We start from the raw sequence: 12,161 nt of genomic DNA on the forward strand, positions 1-12,161 counted from the left end.
GGGATCAGGAAACTTTTGGCAGGAGCCTATTATGCCATGGTCTGTTATAATTTTGTTACTTCACATTTCAACCAATATCTAGGAAAAGAAGCATCTGCTTGTCGAGGTCTCCCAAATGTGTTGAGAAAAACTGTGAGAAAAAAAAATCTACACTGAATTCTCACCTGCAAATGCATTTTCCATCTCAATTTCTCATCTTGCTGCTTAGAGATATGTCAGAGACACACAAATATTTGCTGATGAATATCATTTATTCAGCTCTGGGGAAATGGTGCTATTTGTATTTATATGGAGACAATCACTTTATTCAAGCTAAATGTCACTGTACATGCATTGTTTTTCAAGTCATTATTTGCTTCTTGCTGCTATTCCCTGTCAGGAGACTGATGTCAATGGGGTTTATTTGATCTCCACGTGACTTGGTTCTGTACACAGCTGTTCTGCAGTTCATAATGGCCCAAATGAAGAAATCTGGCAGACTAAAACTTAATGGTGTATTAAAGACGTTGAAGATTGATCCAAGGCCCTTCGAAATCAATGGAAATGTTTCTGCTGTGAGCAAAAGATTTCAGATTAAGCCTTAGTGAATATATGTCCGATTTCTAGCTGATTAAAAAAAAAAAAAAAAAAAAAAGCAAATGACTCACACAATGGCTCCAGACTTGCTTTGGAAGGAAAATTTTGTGACAGAACAAATAGTTTTATCATAGCAGAAGGCAACTGTGAGTCCTTCCTAACGTTGAATAATGTCTCGTGACGGTGAGAGCTTTGTGCGAGTGGCACGAGACTGCTGCTGGGGGCTGCCAGCGTGGGATTTCCATCTGGCCGGCACGCTCGCTGCAAGTGCAGGAGAAATGAATTACTGACAGCCCACGTGGCGTACAACACCCAGCAGGTCAAGGACAGGCTCCTGCTTAGTATGACACTGCTGCAGCAAAATTGCTGGCGATGGCCCTGGAACCTTGGGAGGAGGCAGTTTTTCATTGAATTTGCCAAGTGTGGGTCAGCAGGGCCAAGTTTCCTGTGCTGGAGCATCACGGAGAAGTCTGCGTATTCGCTGAGTGGAGTTAGACAGAGTGGGGAAGTGTTCATAGCGGTGACCCTAGCAATATGCCTAGCTAAGAACAGAAATCACAATCTAAACCCAGTCAATAGCATCAGAAAAATCACATGAAAAAGAGAATTGCTGCTTTTGTTTCCGAACTTTGTTCTTGTTGGGAACCAATGGATCAATGTTAGATACTCACGGAGCTGACAGCACATATGGACAATTTTTTGGTTACCAATGTGATACAGTGACTATTATGATACTGCAGTTATGTTCTTTGGAGTCTTAGCAGTAACTAGTTCTAGCTGTAGCTTTGATATGAAGACCCTTCAATACCTACAACCAAACGAACGTGCTTAATTTTGTCCATTGCCTGGGATAATCCATATCTTTGTTTTTGGAAACTTTTAACTTTGTCTAAGCTCACATAACTGGCACTGTAACTACATGTCTGGATCAATTACCATGTAGATACAAGATAAGTAAAATATAGCATTATGAAACTAATTCAATATCAGACGTCATTATATGAATTAGTGGTAATTAGCTGTCAAAACCCATAAGCGCTATATAATTAACCCACAAATACAACATAAATACAGAGTAATTATGAAAGTTCATCCACTACAAAGATTGAGCTGTCTTTTAACAGGTGTAATGAAATGCAATGAACCAAACTGTGCTGGAAGTAACATATATATTTGACAGCAGGTGTTTGTGTGTGTGTTGGAGAGACAGAAAGGGGGACAGTATTTGGCTGTCATTCTCTATGAAGTGCCATGGGAAGACATGCATTTTTCATCTATGCACCATATATACCATATTTCCATTTTCCCTGTTTGTAGTAGATTGGTTATAATGAGTACAGAAGACTGTGGGTCACACCCAAAACATCCTATGACTACTGGTACATCACATCCCTCTATTAAACAGAAGACTCCTAATGTGGATATTTGTCCTGTCCTTGGTTGGGTTTTGCTGCAGCAGCTAATAGTCATAATAAAGAAGAAGTCTTAATATTGTGCTAACAAAGGAAATGTCACAAACACATAGACACATACACAAAAAAAACAATGACAAAAAAAATAAATCAACCATAGTCTCCTCTACTGCTCCCCCCAGGTGCCTGTCTCAGTGGCAGAAGACTGATTTTAAAGGCAAGATAGATTTCATACCTACTGTGTGCATTTCAAATATGTTTTTCTCATTAAGAACAATATTAAATTCTGGAATAAACCAGAGTGCTTTAATCATCACCATAAGCAAAGCCTTGATTTATGCTGCCTCAGAAAATGAAGGAGATGATGAGGGGGTAGAAGATGAAAAGCATATGCCTCATTCACTTTACCAGACGTCTACTTCAGCAAGCTACAGATGCTTGCTTGGGTAGAACTCACTGTGGCATCAGAGGTGACTCTAACGAAGCAAAGTGTTTTAAAATTCATCAGTTCTATAAAATTCAAACAGCATATATTCTCTAAGTCATACATGGGCTGAAAATGTGTATGTGCATGTGCATACACAAATACCATGAGACTGTATAAAACAGTATGCTATTCCTCAAAATCTTGTTGAAAGTTTGAGGAGTTTTGACAAATGCCACCGCTGCACTGACTCACCTGCCTCTGAAGCGATAAAAGCAAAGGAGCCGACACCGCGCGACTCTTGTATCCCCCAGCGAGAGCTGAACGACACTTTCTTGATGTTTGAGGCTTCCTCGTCTCACATGGTTAAGACTTGCTGGCTCCCTTTCTGGGTCATGTCAGCTTTGCAGCTGAAACCCAGCCCAGCGTTGCTTGCAGTGAGAGATGATGGGCAGCACCCAGCTGTACAATGCCGATTCTTTTCAGACAGGCTGCTAGGCCTGAAACCCTCCTGTTCTCTTAAACGTGGACATTGCTCACCAGGAAACACTTATCTGTCTCCAAAGCGAGCTCATACAGACTGAGGGACATCAACTGGAAGGAGAGCTAGTTTCTGAGGGACTATCCTGAAAACCTACCAGACCAAGTAAATTTTTCTGTCAGAAGTTGTGCAAGGTAAATATTCCTTTTCCCTTTAGTGGAGACTGTAGGATACTAACAATGTAAAAGAGCAGAACTTGGGGTAGGAGAAGGGGCTGCTGTGGTTCTGTGGCATTGTTATACAAGTTCATTTCTGGGCTGATGTGATACTAATCATCATGAGGAATTTAGAACTCAGTAATCATGAAAGAGAATAGATCCAAAGGCATGGTTTAGGAAATAAAAAGAATACCTGTTCCCAAACAGAAATCCTCTTTGATGGTAGCATAATTACAGGTATAGAAGAACCAGATCCCCAAAATGTATGGGTGAGTTTATTTTCTAAATTAATAATCAGAAGGGTAGTGACAGAAACCTTTGCAGAAAATATAGGGCTAGGTAGCTCAGACATGATTTTCCCTCCTACCTGTTTACCTGTAGTGGTCTGGTGGATGATCTGCACTTGGACTCTTCAGATAAGGAGAGGACTTGGTCTGTCTTGGTCTAGGAATGTTTTCTGGTTACCAGTCAAGAACAAGCAGCTTGTCTTTCTGGGTCTCTACATGTTCAGGCTAGGGTAATATATAAGTTGGGCAGGGTCCGCCAATTTAATATGATTTCCTAGGATGTACAAACTACCAATAAGCTGTACACACAGGTTCTGGAGGAGGTGGAGATAAACATCTTCTGGTACCTAGCAAGAAGCAGAAATGTTGAGTGTTCCTCAACACTCAACAGCATCATTGAGGTGAATGACTGCTCTGGGGGTTATGACTGGGTGTAGAACAGGACCAACATTTCTCTTTATAGATGGACATGCTGAGTGTCAGAGAAGTGCTTCTACAATCACACAAAGAGCTCCTAGAAGAGCTGGGCTGGAAGGCCAGGTTTTCTGCTTCCAATGCTCTACCTGATCCTCACAATCATGTACACCCAGGAAGTTTGGCCAGTGAGAGCTACATCGTCAAGTATGCAATGTACAATTTTACTCTCGATATTAAAGTTACTGGGCTCAAGACAAAGCAAGCTTTATTGATGGGCACATAAAGCAGTTCCCACCATTACCTCCTACCAGGCTTTAGCAAGCTCTGTTTTAAGCTTCTAGTCTAAGCTTGCCACCAAAGCTCCTTCTATAGACAAGACAGAGATCTCTCTGTAGGGCAGTTTATCCTTCCTGCCTTCCGTCACTTCTGAGCTGTGCAAGTGCTTGCACCATGTGGAAGAAATTAAACTTCTACTAGCAAAACAGCAGGAGCTGATGTTCTTGCTCAGACTTGCAAAAAGTCACATGGAGACTGAAACATGGGATTTCTCAGCCCACAGGGGAAATATGAGTAGCTGCAGAGGGTGAGGGCTGACTGACAGGAGGTCAGACCTTGTCCACAGCAATAATCTTCATAATCAGGTGTTGACTCTTGCCCCTTAACGGCACCATTGCTTTGGACAGCACAGTGCAGAAGTGCTAAGGAGTCAATGAGTGGAAAAAGCAAAAATGGAACATTTTTCATCCTACACACCTGCTCTCTGTCAACATGCCACAACAGTCACCTCTGGCCCCAAATCCCAGTACTGATATACACAGTGAAAGATTTATAATGGAAGCATCCAAAAGGAGTAATCTTTTAGCATCATTTTATCATTTTAGCATTGCTTTTCTTTTCCCTTAGTTTTCTTTCTTTTTTTTTTTTTTTCACCACGAACTTCATATATCCATTTCTTTGCTCTGTGTAGAAGTGGAGTGCATTTATGAAATACAACCTAAAAATGCTGCTTGAGCGTACTGCTGTGTTGTGACCTTACAAGAAAGAGCTCTATGAAAATCTGACTTACGAGGAAAACCTTTAATTTTAGTGCCACCACTTTTGTCATCTTTGGTGCTGAAGATCATTGGCACACAAACAAATGTATGTCTACAGTTATGGAACATAAAACATCTTTCCTCTATGACTTCTGAGTACAGATTAACTAAATTTCCAGATACCCTCAGACATGCCGCTTTCATTCATTCTCACTCTGCATTATCTGCCAGATAATGCAGATAATGCACAGGAGTGCATTATTCTGGCCGCTACTATGAATGAGAAAAGTTAATTTGCAAGACTATCTAGTTCTCAGGGTATAGTAGCTCCATATACTCACTACCAATACATAGCATCCCCCAGTTGTCCATGTAACAATCATGGACAGTCAGCTAAAGATCAGACTCTGGAAAGCAGATTGAAGTCTTCATTCGTTCCCCTCTTGTTCCTGGGCTTCTTAAGTATATTTAGATAAAATCTAACTTAAGCTCTCTAATATATCATTCTCAGTTTACATTTTCCATGCCATCCCTACCTGTGCAGCAGCAATCAAGATCGTACCATGTCCTGTACTGGCAGCCAGTAACCAAGCCTGTGAGTGAGCCAACACACTCTCACAGCAGCTAACGTTGAATTTTACTGCAGCAAAAATGCTCTTCTTGTTCTAGAGCTCGGGACACAGTAGATGTTTCCAACTGCTGCCTCCACGGTCCCGCCAGCCCCATGCTGTGCCCACACTGCAGTGCCCGATGCTGCATTTCTCAGGTAGGTCTGTTCCTTTCATCTTCCATCCCCTGCCCTGCTGCAGCCACTTGCCGAGTGCTGAGGCACATGATGCCCTGTCCCTCTGAGCAAGACCCAGGCCCTGTGACTCCCCAGCCCCGCAAGAAGCCGCCTCTCACCATCCTGGGGGGACCAGTGAACCCCTGCCCTAGCACTAAACACCATCACGGGGCACAGATGGCACAGCGTGCTAGTGAATCTCATCCCTCCCAAACCACAAAACAGGACAGGAGGTTGTGTCTGGAGAAAGCCCGCTGAGATGCACCAACCTGCTGCGCAGCCCAAGCGCTCCCGAAGTTCTTGCCCCAGAGGCGGTCGCCCACTCTTCGTGGGGACAGCCAGGCCCCGGGGTGCCTCCTGCCTCTCCCCACGGCAGTTTCAGATGCCCAGTAAAAGGTGAGGGACCTGCTGAATGCTCTGAAGGCATCACACCGCTCTGTCAGCGCTGAGGTGCTGGTGACGCAGGGACCCCTCTGCTGGGACAACATCTCTCAGGGTTGTGAGAGGGAGGCTGAAGCAGCTTGGATGGCTGTAGGTTGCTGCAGCAAATGATATATGACGAAACGCAGTAGACAGTTTTATATGCTCTATTGGCTGTATTAGACCTTCTAATCAGAATAATGTACCGCTGGATTCTGCACCACAGATGTGAAGGGCCAAACCTCCTCTGGTTCAGGTCCTTTCCAAAGGCCTTTGGTAGCAGATACATCCAGTAGGAGTTACCAGGAGGTGAAATTTAATCTGGAGGCTATCCCAGCCTTGAACAAGGAAAATTAAATTGTCTGTTTCTCACCACACTTCGCCCAGTTCGAATACTGCCCGGTACCGCCAGGCTGCCTCACGGAGGTGAGGCCTGCAGAAGCCGATGAGCAGTGGAGGAGCAGCTGGAGCCCTTACTCTTGTTCTCTTCTGCCACGCTGGCACTGCCTGCGCTCTCGGTGGGAAATACCCGATCCAAAATGGTGTTGCAGTTCCCTGGAGACTGTCCATCAACTCTTCATCTCAGTGGCCATGTGAGAGATATTCCAAATTACAAACCAGGTCGAACTGCTTCTCGCCTAGCACCGGTTGAGGAGAAGATGATCTCCCACTGACTGTTGCACATACTCAGCCTGGTAGAGTCACTGCCAGCTTCATCCACTGCTGAGCGGTGGCAAACACCCCTGGGCTGACAGTCTGCAGCAGGAAAATGAGGGGATTCAGGAGATTATCTGCATGTGTCCCATGCCTCTCGCAGCGGCTGCAGGCAGGAATGTTGTGCTGCTCCTCACGCTCCTCTGCATCAGGATATGGAGACGCTCACCTCTGATGGATGGTTTCTGCTGGATGAGCTTGATAATGGCTCCAGTTCTGTCATTCTTGAAGCTGATCTTTGCAATTCCTGAAAGACCCCATTAACACTGCATTAGAATCCTGATGGCTTTCACTTGCTGAATTATTTAATTACTTAAATTTTTTAAACATTTCAGAATACCTTCCAAGCAAAACGTGACCTCTTGGTCTTCCACAAGGGGGGCTGACCTTGAGCGCGCTTCAGTGCACTGCTGCAGCCTTGCTTTTCTCTTCACACACACTCTCCCTACAGCACTCAGCCTTGTACCTTCAGAAAAAGGTGTTATTGAGGAAAGCAGCTTGCTAAGTGGTTTTCTTTTTTGTGATTTATCCAAGTGCCTGTTTGCTCCCACATGCTGTGAGTGGATAATAGCAGTTCTCAATCAAAGTTAAAATTACTAATGCTCTTGTCTGTGGAAAATATAGTGCAGCTACAAAAAAAAAAAAAAAGAAAAAAAGGTTAATGATGCTGCTATACTACTGATTGTACTATGGCTTGTCATATCTTCATGGTGTATCCTCGTGCAGCATTATTATGTTAGCTGTTTATTCCAGTCCAGATCTCCACTGAAACTGGTATGAGACAACTGTATCTGATATTCTCCTATAATGGTGAAACTAGTGTAAAAAACACCATGTGAAAAACAACAGAAAAATAGGTTTTTTTGGACACTATGTACACCATCCAGTGACACTGACAATTCAACAGGATGCTGACAGTGATTAGCACACAGCATTACTCTGTCCTCCTCTTGAATATATGTTTATAGCAACAAATTTTGGCTACATATTTCCTCACAACTGGAAGCTGTTGAAATTATTTTTGCATGGGATGTTGAAGCAGTCTGAAAAAAAACCTGAGCAACAACAGCAAACTCTCTTGCTACAAGTTATTGGCACTTCAATGTCTGCCTGCAGTTCAGGCGTACACAGACAATATACCACTAATTCTCTTTTTCTAATTGTGTTCACCCAAGGGTCTTTTGTGACTCACAAGTTATTATTACTTTTTAGTTGTAGTCTACTATGATTTTTTGTCAGTCTAAAAGGTCAGAGAGCTGATTCCTTTCACTTATATATTCCCAGCCTTCCACCGAACACATTTATTTTATGGAAACTGAGGGACCAGAAAACGGGACAGCATTAAAGTTTCATATGTTCATGTACAAGGTCATTGTTAGTTGAGATAGATGAACTCTGATGGATCACCCAGGGTCAAATTATATGCCTGTGCCTGACACTGATGTAGTGATGGAGTGGTTTGGCCATGTCACTGTAGGCTCGTTATCTGAATAGTTCCTGTATTAGGCATCTGAAACCACTCTCAGGTACTTAATCAAAACCAGTCTGGTTTGCAGGGGTGGTCAGCATGCATGGGTCACTGCCTAAATTGCTCCCTCTGTATGGTGATAATAACTGACATGACTGCTTGTTAGGTGGTCTGGGATCAAGTCACCCTTTAGTGGAGTGCCTGGTCTCTGACACACCACAGACTTCAGCGGATGGGTGAAATTATCCTTTGGGTGCCTCAGGTCTGATCAGAGTCCCATCAGATGCTGCCAGTTCCTTGTGACTCTGCAATGTAAAATTTACTCTTAAGATACAGTTCTGCCCTAGGGTTGTCCTGTTTAGTTCCCCGTGAATCACCCTCCACAACCATCAGCCAACAGTCAGCATGGGTGAGGTGGGCAGGGGCTAGGGCCATGAGCCAAGCCCGCAAGGTGCTGCCCTAACAGGTACAAGACCTGGCCCTTCCCCTGAGACCTTACAGTTCTGGGTGCGCTTGCCTTAGGAGCAAAAGGGGAGTTAACTTAATGCATTTGATCAGGCACCTCTAAGACACTTCTTGCTTTAATTGTATTTGCACAGGAATAAAATGGAGCAGAATGAAAGCTCCACTACCATCAGCACAGTTTGACATTCCCAGTGCATTAGCACATGAAATGATCTGGTGACAGAGTAAATAAGACTTGAATTACTGTTAAAAAGCTTTTGCAACAAATGCTAAGATGCTTCCAGCTCAATGGTGACCTGTAATTGTTAACAATTTGCAAAGAGAACCACATAAATGAAGATGAGGTTTACAATGCTATTATTACAAATGCTTCAAATAATCAAGTGAAAGCACTCAGCACAACTGACTTCAAATACGCCTTTTCATTTCCAGCTAAGGCCCTGTGACAATTGCGCTGGCTGGGTGCTAGCAGCCAGCAGCAAATGTCTCTGCGGGAGCCCCCTGCTCTTGCACAGCTTGCACAGCTTCCCTGCTGAGCTCAACAGTTCTTGTGAGTCCCTCGGAGATGCCCAACGCCCTAACCCTTCTAAACATCCCCTGCTCTGAAGCTGGAAGTCACACTGGGGGATGCTGGTTCGTGACAGCTACTGCGGTCAGGTCTGCTGGCAACAGCACATGCTTGCCCTGTTGCATTCTGGATGAGGGCTTCAACATCTTGATGGGATTTTAAATAGCTTTTATTGCCAGCCTCATATTATACCCACCACAGCCAGCGATTTATTTAATTTAGAACAGCTTTATTCTGTGTTTACCCACAGAATGTCCCAATCTGGCGGCGCAGGAAAGGAGGTCACTTACAATTTATTTAATTCTTTTTCTGTTTATTTTCAGCAGTTCTCTATTCAAAATAACTTGGAGCTGTGCATAGAGACTGATTATCAAACCTATCTAGGAGATGCAGTCACCCAGCTGTACATCTAAGTCTTCTCAACTGTGTTTCAACAGCCTCAAATACATGATGTTAAATTGGAGATGGGACTTTGGGTGATAGGTGGGGAAACGGAAGAGCGAGCAATTAAGCACAGGTGTGACTTGCACAGGGCAACTCAGGGCTGGGGTTGTACTATGAATGGTGGCATGGAGAAAGGATCTCCTTGGCCTGAGAAAACCAAATAGCACAGGCTGTACCAGGCTTTATTAAACTCTCAAAGAAGCGTGTGCCAGGACAGCAGCTCAGCTCTTAAGGATACAGCATATTTTTCACCTGGGCACTTTTGTATTTGCCCATTTTACACTGTTGGACACACCTGAGGATGGCACACTCTGCTTTTGGAAGAATTGCCTTGACCTAAAGGAACAGAGACCCAGGGCTGACACAATTTCCTTATTAAGGTGAAATCCACACAGTGGAGCTATCCTTTCTCCCCCAAAACCCAGCCTCTCAGATTATTTTGACATGTTTTCTCCACCCTGAAGATTTTAACTTCAATTGTAACACTACCTTTTAATTTGGAAACATTGCTGCTTTTCTCTGCAGACTCTTGCCAAAAATTCGGGGGGTGGAGGTTGGGTGGGGGGGGGGGGGTGAAGGAGGAAGAGCTGATTTCCAGACACTTGAGGGTACTGGAATTGTTCACATGCTGAAGTCAATGCAAGCAGTATCAGCTGATAAGTGGGAGGCTGAAATGTTAAAAATCTCAATGCAGCAAGACAACGATTTGAAGAGGCCTTCTCTTTTCCGATTACTACTGAGAAGGGATGATATTACAATGAACCTTGTTAAGATGTAGTATTCCCACTGGAGAATAATTGATGCTAAGCTAGTGTCAAATTGAAGATCTGAAAGGGACTAATTACTTTTTCTGCTAGGAAGAACTTTCCATTTTGTCACTGCTTCGATACCTGAGCAATTCCATTAATCTCAGACGTCTGAATCCCAGCTCCCGTGCTTAATTTCTACTGGGAATTGAGGGAAATCGCAAAAACAGCCATGCCAGAGCTTACAGTAACTGGATTTAATGTCCTTAAATCAGAAGAAGGTGTCCAAGCACTCTGGAAAATCGCTTTAAATTCATTTTTAGGGAGCATGCAGGTAGAAGATGGTGAGTCCAGCCTTGTCTTGCTCATAGGAAACCATTCCTGGTACTTCTCCATCCCCTGCCTACGAGCACTTCCATGGCTAACATCTCCTCTTAGTGTCAGCAGTCTGATGCCCCAGCGTGTTGGCACACCAGCTGGAGACAGCAGCGCACAGTGCATCCCTCCTTCCCCGGGAGCAGGGTGTCTCCCCGTAGGTGCTGGTTTGGGTACGCACGGCTGGGATGGGGAGCATGGATCCTACCCCCAGGCTCCTGCATGGTGTGTGCTTTCCCTGATTATCTTGCAAAGAATGAGAGAGAAGTTGGATGAACAGTTTTCAGACAACATGCCACTCTGCGAGAATTCTGCCAGACTGTTTAAAATCAGCAAGATGAAATAAGTTTAATTGCTAAGAGCTTGGAGGAGGGACATTAAACAACATTTCATTATTCTCCAAAATAAAGTGAGAGTTTTGCTAGCCTCCTTGAAGAGCATGAAGATGCCACTTACGTGATGCTTTAAAAATCCAGGAGCTAAATCACATTAGAAGTACCATGTTGGAAGTGAGCTCAGGAGATGATGTGACCTGGCTCCTCCATGAGACAGGGTTAGCCAGAACAGCTCTAATCTGGGAGTGCAGTGCTGTGTTAGCCTGTCTTTTCTTATCCAGGACTGGGCTTTCAGGTCCACTGCAGTGGGGATGAGTGGCCCTCGTGCTTGTCTGCAAAGAGTGACCAGGCACCACAGGACTAGGGGAAAATGAGAAAGATCCCACTTTACCAATACTGGGGTCATTCAAAGTCCCACCAAAGTTAGAAATCTGTAAAGGTGGTGGAAAACCAGAACAGATTTAGATTTACACTCTGTCTTGGCATCCTGGAAAGACTCATTGCTCTGAGGCACCTAGGGAGTAGAAGAGGGCTGGTCCAACTGAAGGTCACCAGCAAGAGCTCCTACCAAACCTGGACCCTTTCCTTGGGTGTAGACCCAGAAGCAATTTGAACAAGAGAAACACTTTATAGTAACTAGAGAAAAGAGCTGCTCTGGACAACAGAGCCCACATTTGAGCCCTATCAGAACCAGGAGAAAAGGCTTTTTCCTCAGCAAGGTTATGTTTGGAATGAGATTTCAGGAAAATGCAACTTTTTTGGTGCCATAGGAAGCATGTATATTTGCCTGGATGACATTGGTTTGGCAAAAGAGCCTACAGATGACTCTCTGGAGGTCTCTACATGATCAGAGGTGCTTCAATTCTTTCCAAAGTTGCTGGCTACATCCACACCTACTTGTGAATTCAATGCAAAGGTTAATGCACCTGGGGACAAGTGTTGGCACAAGAAGGTTAACACTAGCGGTAGGCAACTGTTTCAACATACCTGCCC

At 44.1% G+C, this 12,161-nt stretch overlaps 1 protein-coding gene across 3 annotated transcripts in view; it reads right to left on the minus strand.

Moving 5' to 3' along the window:
• Positions 1 to 12,161, minus strand: part of HTR1E (5-hydroxytryptamine receptor 1E) — a 32,948-nt gene that overhangs the window by 11,760 nt on the left and 9,027 nt on the right. The window contains exons 2-3 of one of the 3 annotated variants that reach the window (XM_080584485.1): positions 7,108 to 7,396; positions 5,903 to 7,014 (exon numbers count right to left, since the gene is read on the minus strand). The gene's annotated coding sequence lies outside the window, so the exon portion shown is untranslated. Of the gene's footprint in view, positions 1 to 5,902; positions 7,397 to 12,161 lie in introns of all 3 variants that reach the window. The other 2 variants (XM_080584484.1, XM_080584483.1) reach the window with 2 other exon arrangements.

This window comes from Anser brachyrhynchus (genome assembly GCF_964034855.1).
Source record: "Anser brachyrhynchus genome assembly, chromosome: 3".
Lineage (NCBI taxonomy): Eukaryota > Metazoa > Chordata > Aves > Anseriformes > Anatidae > Anser > Anser brachyrhynchus.